This window comes from Sinohyriopsis cumingii, unplaced genomic scaffold (genome assembly GCF_028554795.1).
Source record: "Sinohyriopsis cumingii isolate HCF-2022 unplaced genomic scaffold, ASM2855479v2 utg001387l, whole genome shotgun sequence".
Lineage (NCBI taxonomy): Eukaryota > Metazoa > Mollusca > Bivalvia > Unionida > Unionidae > Sinohyriopsis > Sinohyriopsis cumingii.
In genome coordinates, this window is record NW_028315991.1 from 617,902 (window position 1) to 632,409 (window position 14,508).

Here is a 14,508-nt window from a genome sequence, read left to right on the forward strand (position 1 = left end):
GCAAAGATATCGTCTTGGAAAAGTACGATAGGCCAATCATTCAAGACTAAGGTAAAATGTACCTGACAAAAAGAAGCAGTTGTCGATGCGAGTGATCGATGGCGAGCTGAAAAAGTTGAGATCACGTTGGTGTAAAGGAGTTAGAACGGGCGAAACTCAAAGAAAATACACATAATGGAAAGCTAGCTATGAGTGCCGCATTCACCTGCCTATTATAAAAAATATAAAATAGTAAAATACACAAGTGATATCCAAAAGGTCAATATTTGTGAATATATTAAAAGAGAGCATAAAGAATATTATTCACTTGACCAAGGAAGTCAATGGCAGTTCATAGCAACTTAAGTGTATACACCCTATTCCAAATTCATACCTGCATTTATCACGTCCTAAGATCACTTTCACAGTGCAGACACAAGCCCTTTTCCTAGCGGATAATTCTGAAAACCATTGTGTACTAAACAGGTTGATGAAATGCAAAATAGTTGCCATCCAAGCCGTTTTTGATATAGTCTACCTGCTCTGAGCCCACGTATTTGCTGCTATTTTTGGCAAGTCTTCTTCCTAGCCGACTACTGGCATTTCACTGTCTACATACTTTAAAGTAACTATGGGAGGTGTACATGCCTCACACCAATTTCAAGACCAACACAAGCCTGAACACCTAATTAACAACTATATCCATATCTTTCATTATTCAACAATAATAGCTGATCAAGTCACACCACAGCCATTACGTTAATAATACTGACCGTAACCAATTTACGAAACTGTCCCCTGCCACCCATAGTAACCGAGAGGAAGCAGACGAAGACAAATTTGACTAAGTGAGAGGAAGCAGAAAACGACGAATTAAAGTAACTGAGAGGAAGCAGACGAAGAGAATCGGAGTAACTGGGAGGTTGTTTGACTAATCAAAGATTGAGAAAGGGTAAATTTAAGCGAGTGGGAGAACTCGAGCAAGTGTGAAATGGTGGGCTGAGGAAAGCGAATGGAGTAATCAAGAGTCACTGGGAATAATAAAGTGTGCGTATGAAAATCAAGCTGGAAAAGTAGATGTATACATGTGACAATTCTAGAAAAAAGTAATTGTTTAGAACAACAACTCGAGTAAACAAAAATGCGTAATTGATGAAAGCGTTCTTGCGAGAAGATCGTTTGGGGATGACCTCATTTCCGACGTCCGTTAGCACAAGATTTTAGCGCTTCCTCTCCTCAACTACTTGAAGGAATGCCGTGCAACTTTATAAACAAGGTCTTGATGGCCCTAAACGAAAATGGCGCCCCTAACACATCTAGCGTGTTCGCCACAGGTGACACATTGCAAATATTGTCATCTCTACTCGTCCTCAATGCATGTTCATATCAACATGGAGTTTTCACAAAAAGACTTTTTCTGATTTCTAGTTGATTCTAAGTGAAATGGTTCTGTTCGGACATCCAGTATAACTGCCACGGCAGCCTTCTTGAAAATGTTGTTATTGCTATATCATCCTGAACAAAACATCATGTCGAAATAACGTTGTTATCAGAATATGTTTAGCTGGCCCTGAAGGAAAATGGTTCTGTTCAGCAGCAGTCCTAAACAATTATTGTCGCTGTTTTGAATTTAGTCTTATATCAACATGGGGTTTTCACTAAAGTATTCTTTTATCATTAGTTGGTCATTAATGTGAATAATACTTATCTAAAACACAATATGGCTATCTGAAAATGTTGCCAATCCGACAACTAATAAGCTCAAATTCATTTTAAGTCTCACTAGTTTACAAAGGGACGGGATAAAGGTGGACACAAAGCCAGTTGTGCTGAACGTTAGCATTAAAGAGAATGAAACTGCTACTGCGTTGCTCTGAGATAAAATATACTGCCGTGATTCAGAAGAACTGCATATTTACAGATTATTAAATGATGATAATATAGAATTGAATGATCATGGTTGGGTATTTATTGATGTTAAAATTTTGCCTAATCACTCACAAAGTAAATAATGTCTGAAGGATTTTATGTTACATTTGTGAGTGATTAGGTAAAATTTACATATCGATAAATACCCAACCATGATCATTTAATCCTTATAATTCCAGTTTCGTCCTTGCTATAGTCAATGTATTAAATAGACAATGCATTCGAATTTAAGTAGCGACTACTTTCCTTTCATTCGCTGCTTCACATCGACCCATAATACATAACCTGTACATAACCTGCATATAATCACAAGAACAGATTGACAACTGCCACAGTTAAGTTTATTCAAAAACTTCTTACTTTACATGTCACGCAGTGTCTACCCGTGGTTTCAACACATTTCTGATATTATTCCATACCAAAATAAAGGTAATAATTAAATAATTATTTTTACAGGAATATCATTTTATATCATTTTCAACACCGTTAATACTTAACAAGACTCCTTCAGTGATCTGATTCCAATGTCAAATTGAATGGGCAGTTGTTAAAGGTAGAGTTACTCGCAAAACCGGCTATATGTTTTGTCTGTTTGCATAGTTTAGTGTTGGAGCACTGGAAGGACTGTGCGATTAGAGTGTTTGAACTTTGGATTGGAGAGTTTATCAATGGTTGCTGACTTTGGTTTGAAGTGAAAGGGGGGTTGGTTTTAGGGTTTGGCCATCATTAGCCATATTTTCCAAAAGTGAACTAATGATTTGTTTTATTCAGTGCTAGGTCTTCGACTGTAATCTTTAAGAGCCTACTCACATTGTGGTCTTTCATAAACAAAATATTTCTGTTTGCAAACCCAGCATCACTCATAGCCTGAATTGCTGCTGCATGGAGTGAATGACCAGTATATCATTGACTCCTGCATTCTTACAGATATCTGGCATGAATGAGGAGAATGCTTTGGGTTGACCGGTTCACAAGTATACCATTTGTCAGTAAATTCGGGAGATCTTAGTGATTCTTTACTGCATTTTATAAATAAGACCTTTGAGGCTTGTCACAATTCGGAAGGAAATATTTTCACTGATTTCACTGGAAAAGTGTTTGTGCCAGTTGCATACATTATTTTGTCTGATGTTTCTTCAAGCTGCTCATCAACTGCTTCATGATTTAAAGTAATGTACTCCATGCCAGATTCATCATTTTCAAACTTTAAGGAAGTTGGGGGTCAGTTGATGGTGACTGTTGTTGTTGTTGTTGTGGGGTTTAACGCCATTTTTCAGCACATGATAGGCTATGTATGGCGGCCAGTATTAATGGTGGAGGAAGAATTCGGGAAAACACCGGAAAGAACCATCGACCCACGAGAAGTTACTGGCAAGCTTTCTCACATACCCACATTGGCCGAATCCTAGACTCGAACCCACGCAGACAGAGGTGAGATGGCAATGATCCGTAACGGAAAGCGCTTTAGATTACTCGGCCACTCTTGGCCCCAGTTGATGGTGAAATACCATTCATCTGGTCACAAAATGAATAGCCAGCAGATACCATATTCTGAATCGAAAGGCAACATTGTCAATTTTTGTTAAGATACGCATTGATTTTTCCTTATTCTTCCAGTGAAATTGCTTGGTAGTACGGGGTTTGCCTTGAAACACCTGATTTTAAATTCAATTTTAGTTTTGATTTAGCATTGAATTAGAATTTTTTAACTCTTTGTCTTTAATAATGTCCTTCAAGTCAGTGTTTCCCTTTACGCACATTTGTGCGTCGGGGACGCACGCTGGAGAAAATTGACGCATACATTTCGTTGCCGTGTTTTTTGTTTTCTTTTTTTTTTTTGTTAACGCAAAGGATTTTAATAATATGATCAGGATTTGTTTAATACCCAGCGCATTGGACGATGGATGGCATCGTATATACTTCAAGTATAGGCATTGACTAGTTCACCGCTTGTTTGCTCCCTGCCTTGCACTCCTCTATTCGTATAGCAAATTGCAACGCAGGGAACATATAAAACAATGAACCAGACCAGCATAGGCAATGCTATGATGGAGTAGCTTCCCCTAATCTCGCGAGCTTCTCGCGATTTACATCGAACTCAGCAAGCTGTCATCTAGTTGTTTAACCTCAAGGCTTGTTGCTCTAGAAGTGATCTCCAGATTAAAAAGTCATGCACTAAAAAGCATTAGCGCAGAAAGTGAAAGAAGTAGAACACAAAAGAGTAACTGTGGATCTAACTTTAATGAAAAATGGAGAAAATAATTCCCTTGACTGGAATACGGCACATTCATTATGATCACCGGTGTGACTTCTAATCGCGTGATTGCAAAGACTGCAAAAGTGAATAATGCTTTCGTGACAGGATTTTAGAATGTTTAAAAATCTGCCCTCGTTCGCCATACGATATATGGAGAACACATTATAACCTACGACATTATAACACAACAAAGAAATCAGTAAACTTGCTGCGACAAATGCGTTATTTGGATTACAAAATCAGCGGGTCATTGCACATTGTGTTGGTTTTTAACTTTTGCTGCAGTAAAAGAAAGATCTTAAAGTTCAAGTGTAACTTATTAGAAAGAAGATGAATCATTCTCCTCCTTGATATCTGGATAAATGTGTTCTAGGACGAAGTACAATGAAACCTATGATAGTACACATTTTATGAAAGGCAGTAAATTAACTCCCATTTGGTTAAAAAGATTTATTTGGCTTCTTGTATTGGCTTATATGTAATGTGTTGGGCTATAATATTGCTTGAGTAGACTGTTAAAAGTACGACTTTAAAAGAAAAATGAACTAATACAATTATTCTTTGAATGGACAATGCATTTTTTTGTTAATTGTGCATGTTGGTGTATTTGCATGTTTAGAGAAAGAGAGAGAGTATGTTGTGCAAATTTCAATATCATATTTCAAGCTAAAAAAGTACGAGTCATATGAAAATTTGTCAGTACATTTTTGGCCTCCACATTTTTTATTTGACCCCCAATTTTGACACCAAGGTTTTTTTTTTGTACCCTCAATTTTACACCCCTGAGGGATACAGTGCTTCAAGTATCTGTTTATGGCTGCACGAACATTTGTCAAGGAATTCTGGTGATATTCTTGCGCCTGTTTAGCTGGCGTTTATGTGACCCTGAATGATAAAAAAACTGGGTTGGGCCCCAGCGTAGAACCTTTTTAAGGGGCCACTCAGTATGTCTGACCTGATTATGTTGAAGCCAAGTTTATGTCCAATAATTGGAATGCACCAAGCTGTAAGTAAATAGAAAAATATTCATAGCAATACAGTTCTTATGCTTTGCAAAATCATTTTGAAATACCACAGAGACAACATTTCCTGCAATTTGTACATATATTGAATAGTTATGGTTGGGATTTATGTATGTAATATGGTGACATTTGTAATTATTTCCTTCAACATTTGAAGTCTTTCAAATTTATACAGAAAAATTATTTCTTGAGAAGAAGAATAGCAACGCAAAATATTTTGCAATTTCTTTTTCATTGAAATTAATGACTAGACATCCAAAATAATCTAACTTAGTAAAGGAATTACTTTATTGATTGGTATATAAATTTTTCAGTGATGTGGATTCGCATTGGTGGAAATATCGTCATAACATTGTCATGTCAACAAAGTATGCACTATGTTATTATATACGTTCAAGATCTATCCATCAAAGATATTTCATGCAACTAATCTGATTATCTTCTTCTTGTAGTTTTACAATTTAAAATCTTTATTCAATTCTTGAATAATGATCTCATAAAGTTTTGTTTTTATTTTTGTGAAAGTGCTGTTAATCACACCATGGCACCAACACCCATTCGACTTAAAATAAGCACAAAAATAAATAAATTAAATAAAAACTTTAATATTGAAAATGTCAATGCTCCATTTTGTGTTTCGTTTAGTAGCATCTGAGTATTCATTTATTTCAACAGTTTGTACCTCCTATTCCGATATTTCTTGAATCTTGGTTTATAAACCTCAATGACCTCGAAATTGACTGGTCCAGTCCCACGCTATTATTGCTGTTGTTGTGTATAAATAGGATAAATAAGATAAGAAGCAGGTTAAACTAGCGCAGTGCAGCACGAGGAAGGAATACATTAAGTATTTGATGTGGATTAAACACACAAATTTGTATATGGGTAAATTAACAGTTGAACTTGTAGACTTCTTGTACTTTAATGGGTCAATGTAAAAAGGCAAGTTTGACTTGAAGATCTCATGGCCTTTAATGGGTCAATGTAAAAAGACAAGTTTAATTGAAGATCTCGTGGACTTTAGTGGGTCAATGTAAAAAGACAAGTTTAGCTTGAAGATCTCATGGACTTTAATGGGTCAATGTAAAAAGACAAGTTTAAGTTGAAGATATCGTGGACTTTAGTGGGTCAATGTAAAAAGACAGGTTTAACTTGAGGATCTCATGGACTTTAATGGTTCAATGTACAATGACAAGTTTAACTTGAAGATCTCATGGCCTTTAATGGTCAATGTAAAAAGACAAGTTTAACTTGAAGATCTCATGGACTTTAATGGGTCAATGTCGAAAGACAAGTTTAACTTGAAGATCTCATGGACTTTAATGGGTCAGTGTAGAAAGACAAGTTTAACTTGAAGATCTCATGGACTTTAATGGGCCAATGTAAAAAGACAAGCTTAACTTGAAGATCTCATGGACTTTAATGGGTCAATGTAAAAAGACGAGTTTAACTTGATGATCTCATGGACTTTAATGGGTCAATGTACACAGATTCGTAAAAACACCGAGACATATTCTTTTTTACAGAAAGATTTAATACATCATTAGGTGACTCTACATGAAGCAGCTCTTTCAGATCCAGATATGGTAATGGACAGATTTGACATAACCTGAATCATGTGCATGTTTTATAAACCTGTAGAAACATTGCAAATTGGTGACAATACTACTATGTTTTAAACGTATGTCCTTTTGTCTTTTTAATAACGATGCCCACAAGAAATGTGTTAGGCAAATGTTGTATCTGAATGTTGATGTATCTTTTCCAATGCTAGCCAAAGACCAATTTTAAAAGCATACATACTACTATCCTAAAATGCCGTGTCTTCTCTCTCAGCGGAATTTTTCGATTTTAAGAACCAATTATGCAGAGTAAAAAAGTACTTAAAAAACCATCTACCTACATATTTAACAATTAAATGAGAAAAATATGTTCGGGCAAATAGGTTCATATTTGTCACCTGGATGATCCATTGTAAGCACATATTGTTGATATGCACGCATATATAAATATACAACCGTTCATAACAAATACATATTAGTATAGAGACATATTCTTTACAAATAATGTTGGAGTTAAAGAGTGGAAAGGAAGGGAAATGACATTAACGATGCTTCTAGAGAAAGCTTCTAAGGGTGAAAACCTGGAAAGGTACAAGAACTACACATACTTTAAACCTATAATTTGGACACAGTTTACACAAAATGAAACAGAAAATAGGTTGGCGTTTTAATGTGTTTCTAGTGGAATATGTATATTTTGAACATTCCGTTGGATCATGGCAAGTTATGATCTTCATAAAATCCCACCCCTAGGAAAAAATTAAACACTATGGAAGCTATAAATAAATCATTTTAAGATCCAAAGCGTTAATATTAAGTTTGTTTAAGTGGATTACAAAAATACACAAAAAAACTGTTACTTACTGACTAAAGGTTGCTTTAAAAAACACGTTCACTTTAGGAAACACCAGGCCAGAGCTGACGCTGCTTACAGTGAAAAGTCGTACGTACTATCTATAATAAAATAGTGTTTAATCGCAAATATAACTATGTCAGGATGTATATTAACAGCTGTTTGTGGTGCAAAATGTATTAATCTTAAATTTAATGAAGTTAAGCCAGATAATTCGAGTGGTGTCCACAGAGAAGAATGGCAGTTGCATGACTAATGCTTAGAGGAAATATAACTAATAGTCATGTTCAGTAAAACAATGCGAATTATAAGGAGTATTTGAACGAAAGATGAAATGGAAAGAATTTTTGATTCTGAATTTTAAATAACTTGAATGATATTCTAAATCACTATGTATCTACTGATCCCAATGTATCTACCCAAAGTACCTGTGCATCTATTCACCCCGAAAATAACTTAAAACTTGAAGAAAAAAAAACACAAGCTGAATAGCTTGTGTCAGCCTTCTTATGAACAGACAAAGACACGTTTTTTGTTAATGTTCGGATGGGTGTTAGTGTGAATGTTGATAGCACGTATCTCTTGTAAAGCTAAATTGTGCTTTATTTTGGAGCTTTAAACATGAAACGTGTTTGAAAGCTAGGTCCAGGCGTTTGGATTGCACTGTGCTGGTTTTAGCTTCCGTTTAATACAAATTTAAATGTGGATTTTAATAACGCTGCAGTACGTAATTTTAATTCCGTGCCTGTAAAAGACTGCACAATTTATATGGAAGAGCGAAACGTTTAAAACGTAATGACTATGCAATTGTTATGAGATACACAGATCTGTAGTTACCTCATTATGTGTGGCCATAAATGCATTTGTGAATGATAAATTGAGAACATTATAATCATGTCCAAAACACTCGTCATAATATTGGTACTGAAGCAATCCAGTTTACGGTGTATTGCAAAGGGTCATTATATCATTAGATTTTTTTATTCCAGCAAGGCATTGTAAACCTTATTCATTTGCTTTTCCACGTGACTTTAAAGCAAGTACAACACTCACAAAAACCTCCGAAATGATAGAAAGTCGTATCCGAGACTACAAAATGAAACAATGTTTGTTGAAGTACGATACAATTGCTTCATAATTATTTGCACAAACAGATAATGACAAATATAAAGATGGAATTCGGTTCTTTTATTACTACAATATCAAAAATAGAATTATCGACATAGCATTAAATATAAATTTATTTATCTTACTCTTTATTCTCCAAAAACTAGCTTGAAGGGTGTTTTGACACTGAACATAAAAAGGGGGAAGGTGATCGAGAAAGGTTTTGTAACTCAGGTAAAAAAACAAAAAGTTCAACAGAGTAAGCAAGGCCAACAAAATTTGTCTTTTTCCAACGGTTTCCAATTAATAAAGATCCCTTGTCCGCATAATCCTCTAACATTTCTTGTTTAAATTCATGATTTGTTCAATTTATCAAAACCTGTCATAAATCCTGCTAATAAATTAAAGAATTCAAAAGTGAATCCGCTACTTCCTGGATGCTTACCGTTACTCATGCTTTTTATGAATTTTGAAACTTCCAAAGCACTTAATTCGTTCTGTATTTTTCTTTTCTTCAGCATGAGTTAATGTAGGAACCTCCAATCTTCCAAGCATGTCATCTAGTTTTATTTCACTTATTTTGTCTACGGAGTAACATATCACAGAGATTTTATACCTCATTCGAAATTTTAAATTGATTAGTGATTATTTGCAACGACTTAGCTTTACCCTATGTTATTTAATTTGTTAATATAATGATTTTCTTCCAAGTTACAAAAATGGTTTGTCCTTTTCTCCCTCTACTCTCCATCAATTTTTGTCGAACGACCTTCTATTAAACCTGAACTCAATATATTGTAATTTTTGTTAATACTTTTTCCAAAACATTCATTTGTCTTTATCGATTGCATATCGAGGGTTGTCATCGCCGGGGGAGGATCTGGGAGATAAGCAACCACTTCTCTTGGAAATCTCCCAATGGCCTGCGTCTGATAGTGCCTCTGACAACCAAATACATATCCTGGCCTTCAGGAGTGGCGGTACCTGTTTAAACTGATTGGAGAAGGGATAACAGGCGAATTTCTGCGCCTCAAAACCAAATGCTTCGGGCAAAATGGGGCATGTTAACCTTGGGTGGTCGCCCACCTAGGAGAAGGTAAACTTCGATTTCAAACCTTCACTGCCTTGCGACTATACCCTCTCATGGGAAAGGCTAAGGAAGTTAACCCCAACAGAAAATATGGAGACGGAGTCCCTAAGGCGAGTTGGCATTGATTTTAGTGTTATCTCGGCAACTCCTGCGACGCAGCTGGTGCCATGACGTATTGGCTTGTCCTTTCCCTTGGATCCATCAGCTGCGTGGAGCGGGGGGAACAGCTGCATGGGCAACAGTTGATTCTCCATATCACCCTGCCCTTGCTTGCGCCCTGGAGAGGACACTCCAGCTTCGCTCCGCAGCGTAGACACAACACGGAAAGCAGCAGTTTACCGGTTATAAGTCACCGCTCGATTGGCGTAGAGCCAGACGCCAGAGGTTGCTTCTGACGGTAAGAGAGACCAACAGGTTTCACTGGACAGCTACCACCCGCCTCAAACTGCGCAGCCCCCCCCCCCCCAAAAGAAAAAAAGGTGCCGTCTCGCCACAGTTCGCCAGCCTTGCTGGGTGCGTAATGCTTAAGGTACATGAGTACCTGACAAGCGGACTGCAACTACTGCACCAAAAAATAACAAAAGAAAACCAATAAGGAAACCTCCAATCCTCAAGATAGGTACCTGGAATGTCTGGACCATGGTGTCTGGGCTTTCAGATGATCTCCATACAATCAGCGATGTTCGAAAGACTTCAACGACGAACTTGCATGACTCCAGGTCGACATCGCCTCACTACATTAGACACGACTACCAGATTTCGGGTCCCTGAGAGAAAAGAGCTACACGTTATTCTGGCAAAGAAAGAGCGCCTACGAAGCCAGATAGATTAGTGTTGGATTCGCCGTCAGGAACACTCTGATGGGGATGACAGAACCCCGCCAACAAGGAAATGGAAAACTGCTATCTCTCCGCCTCCACACCACAAACGACTTCAGTACTATGGTGGGTGCCGACCATGACTCTTGGCCCTCCTGTCTTGGCAGGTTTGGCGTTGGGAAGATGAATGAGAATATGCAGCGCCTTCTAGAGATGTGCTCGTACCACGACCTCAGCATCACCAATTCATTCTTTCAGACAAAGCCACAACACAAAGTTTCTTGGAGGCATCCCTGGTCTAAACACTGGCACCAGTTGGACTTGATCATTACAAGACGGTCAGTCATGAAGGGTGTGCTTCTTACCCGTACCTTCCACAGCGCTGACTGCGACACTGACCACTCACTGGTGTGCTAAAAAATGAAGCTTCAGCCGAAGAAGATCCACCGCTCTAGGTAAGAGGGTAAACCACGCATTGATGTGAGCAAAGCATCATATCCAGACAAGGCTGAGGAATTCACCTATGCCCTTTCCATGACGTTTGACTCAGGACACCCAACGGCAGTGCTAAAGAAAGATGTGATCACATCAGAGAGACTGTGTACAGTACAGCCACACGGATCTTTGGTAAGAAGTAATCAAAAAACAATGACTGGTTTGAGGCGAAATTCGCCACACTCATGCCAGCCATAGAAGAGCGTCGCTGTGCTCACCTGCAATACAAGCGATCCCCCCTGCCAGAAGACACTACAGGCATACAGGTCTACCAGAAGCAACGTGCAGAGATTAGCACGGTAGTGTGCCAATGAATACTGGATTCAGCCCTGTCAGAGCATCCGGTCATCGGCAGATATCGGAAACATCAGAGCCATGTACGATGGCATAAAGAAATCAAATGGTCCCACAAAGAAAGCGACAGCACCACTGAAGTCTGCCACAGGCGATAGCATCCACAACAAGGGCAAGCAGATGGAGCGTTGGGTGGAATACTACTTTGAACTGTACTCCAGTGAGAACCACGTGACCAATGCTGCCCTTAACGCCATTCAAAACCTTCCTCTCATGGCCGAACTAGACGAGATACCCACTTTAGCCGAAATAAAGAAGGATTTATAGAAACTGTCCTTAGGTAAAGCCCCAGGGAAGGATGGGATCTCAGCAGAAGTGGGGATGTAGCGTGCTGTTCACACACCTGCACGATCTCCTCTGCCAGTGATGTGATGAGGGTGCAGTACCTCAGGACATGAGCGACGCCAACATCATAACCCTGTACAAAAACAAGCGCAACAGAAGCAACTGCAACAACTACAGGGGCATATCATTTCTCAGCGTCGTGGGTAAAGTTTTAGCACGCGTCATCCTGAACAGACTGCAGACACTTGCTGACAGAGCGTATCCAGTGTCGCAGTGTGGGTTCTGTGCAGAGAAGTCCACAATCGACATGATCTACTCCGTCAGGCAACTGCAGGACTAATGCAGAGAACAACACAGAACCATCTTCCTGGCCATTATGGACCTCACCAAGGCGTTCGATCTGGTCAGCAGAGGTGGACTCTTCACATTCCTGGCGAAACCTGGATGCCCTCCAAAGCTGCTAAGCATGATCCAGTCCTTCCACGATGATATGAAAGTCACAGTGCAGTACGATGGTTCAACATCCGACCCCTTTGACATCCGCAGTGGAGTTAAACGGGGCTGCGTCCTTGCCCCCATTTTCTTCGGCACCTTCTTCGCAGTCCTGTTCAAGCACGCCTTTGGGACGTCCTCAGAAGGGATTTACCTGCACACGCGATCAGACGACAGACTGTTCAACCTGGCACGACTGAAGGGAAAGAGCAAAGAGCAAAGTGCATGAAGTCACCATCAGGGACATGCTCTTCGCAGTCGATGCTGCTCTAGCCACCCACACAGAAGCTGAGCTTCAGCGGCTGATGCAACGCTTTGCAGCAAGAGATGAGTTCGGGTTGATCATAATCCTAAAAAAAACAAACGTGATGGTTCAGCACGCGGACCCCAAGCATCATCAGCAACTACTAGGTGGTCAGTCAGTTCATTTACCTCGGCTCTTCCATCACCAACAACTTCTCGCTCGAGGCTGAGCTCAGCAAGCGGATCAACAAGGCATCAACAATTCTCTCCAGGTTGTCGCAGAGAGTGTGAAACAACAGCATGCTGACCCTGAACACTAAGATCACCGTGTAAAGTGTCTGCGTGCTAAGCACTCTTATGTACGCCAGTGAAACCTGGACTCTGTTCGCCTCACAAGAGAAAATACTGAGCGCCTTTCACATGCGATACCTCCGACGCATACTCGGGATCACCTGGAGCGATTGAGTAACAAACAATGAGATGCTCGAGCGTGTCAGGATTCCCATCATGGTCACATTCCTCCGCTAACGTCGCATCAGATCGCTGGGTCATGTACGTCGGAGTGATGACGGACGGATCCCCAAAGACATATTTTATTCGAAACTCGCCTCTGGTAAAAGGTCAATCGGACGGTCACATCTCCGCTTCAAGGATGTCTGCAACCGCGACATCGATGTCAATACATGGGAAGATCTTGCTCAAAACAGATCAAGCTGGCGACATGCTCTGATCACTGGTCTGAAAGCCGGCGAGGACAAGCTACGCTTGCTAGCTGATGAAAAACGATCGCAGGGGAATAAGAAGCAGCTCCAACCAACACCAGACACAACCTTCAAGTGCAGCACGTGCAGCAACCACTTCCCTGTTGGACTATATAGCCACAGCAGACGCTGTAGAACCACAAATCGCAATATCTCTCATGAGCGCAGTTCCATCGTCTCTCGAGACTAACGGATGCCAACACATACTCTATTGATATAAAGAATAAAGATGTCTATTGTTTAAACATCAAAAATAGTTGTTTGTGATATGCCCTAAAATCTATTTGGATCAGCTAAAGACTTCATTCGGATCCCAACTCCACATCCCATCCACCACCCATCCAAGTTAACGACTAGTAGTTACCACTTGTAGTATCACTTCACTTATAATTCTCTTTATCTCCTGTACTCTTTAATGAATTGCAATATGGAATGCTGATGCAGTGTTCAACGAAAGTATTAATAACTGTACATATTAGTAATAAATGTACCTGTAACTAAGGATCTTTATATAAATAATTTCTGGGACTTCATTATCTCAAAGTGAGTAAATATCTTGTAGTGATTATTCACAATTTTCTACTGTTCTGCAACTATGCGAGCACATTGCAATCATATACGTATGTACTTCCTACAGACATTACTTTTCCGACTTTCTCCGTGCATTCCAAAGTTGTGAAACCCCATATAGCACACATACTTGCTCAACATCAACATAGACCTATTATTTACTGATTAGACCCAGTTCCTGATAGTTCACCATTCTACACGTGGTTAGCGAAACATAGTCAACAAAGGAAGTTAACTTAGCTGTACTACAGATCATTATGATTAAACCAATGAATCAATTATATGTCAAACATCTTTTGTTCATACTAGGATACTAATTATAGACAGTAAATCAGAAGAATAGATTCAGTATCCATACTTACATTATATCAGATAATTAAATAATATTTACCTTAGATACTTAAACGATATCAAATAATTAAATACACTGTCCATACCTGATAATATTGATTCATTATCCATAATTTCAGATACATTGGTAGGAACATTTCACTCTGCTCTCCGATTTTAAAAATGCATTGCACATCTTTGGTTATATAACATAACTTTAACGAAAACAATCTCAACAATTTGCATTTTTCATATGTTGATATATTCTTTTTCTCATTTGCTTTCGCAAGGCTAATAGTTCGTTTATAAAACGAATTAAGAAAGTTATAACACAAGTTCGATAAGAGAATTATAACACAAA

The 14,508-nt window shown here is 38.8% G+C and overlaps 1 protein-coding gene across 4 annotated transcripts in view; it reads left to right on the forward strand.

Annotated features, from left to right (window-relative positions):
* The window catches only part of LOC149772587 (uncharacterized), a 69,491-nt gene that overhangs the window by 23,221 nt on the left and 31,762 nt on the right, over window positions 1–14,508 (forward strand). The gene's annotated exons all lie outside the window — the stretch shown is intronic.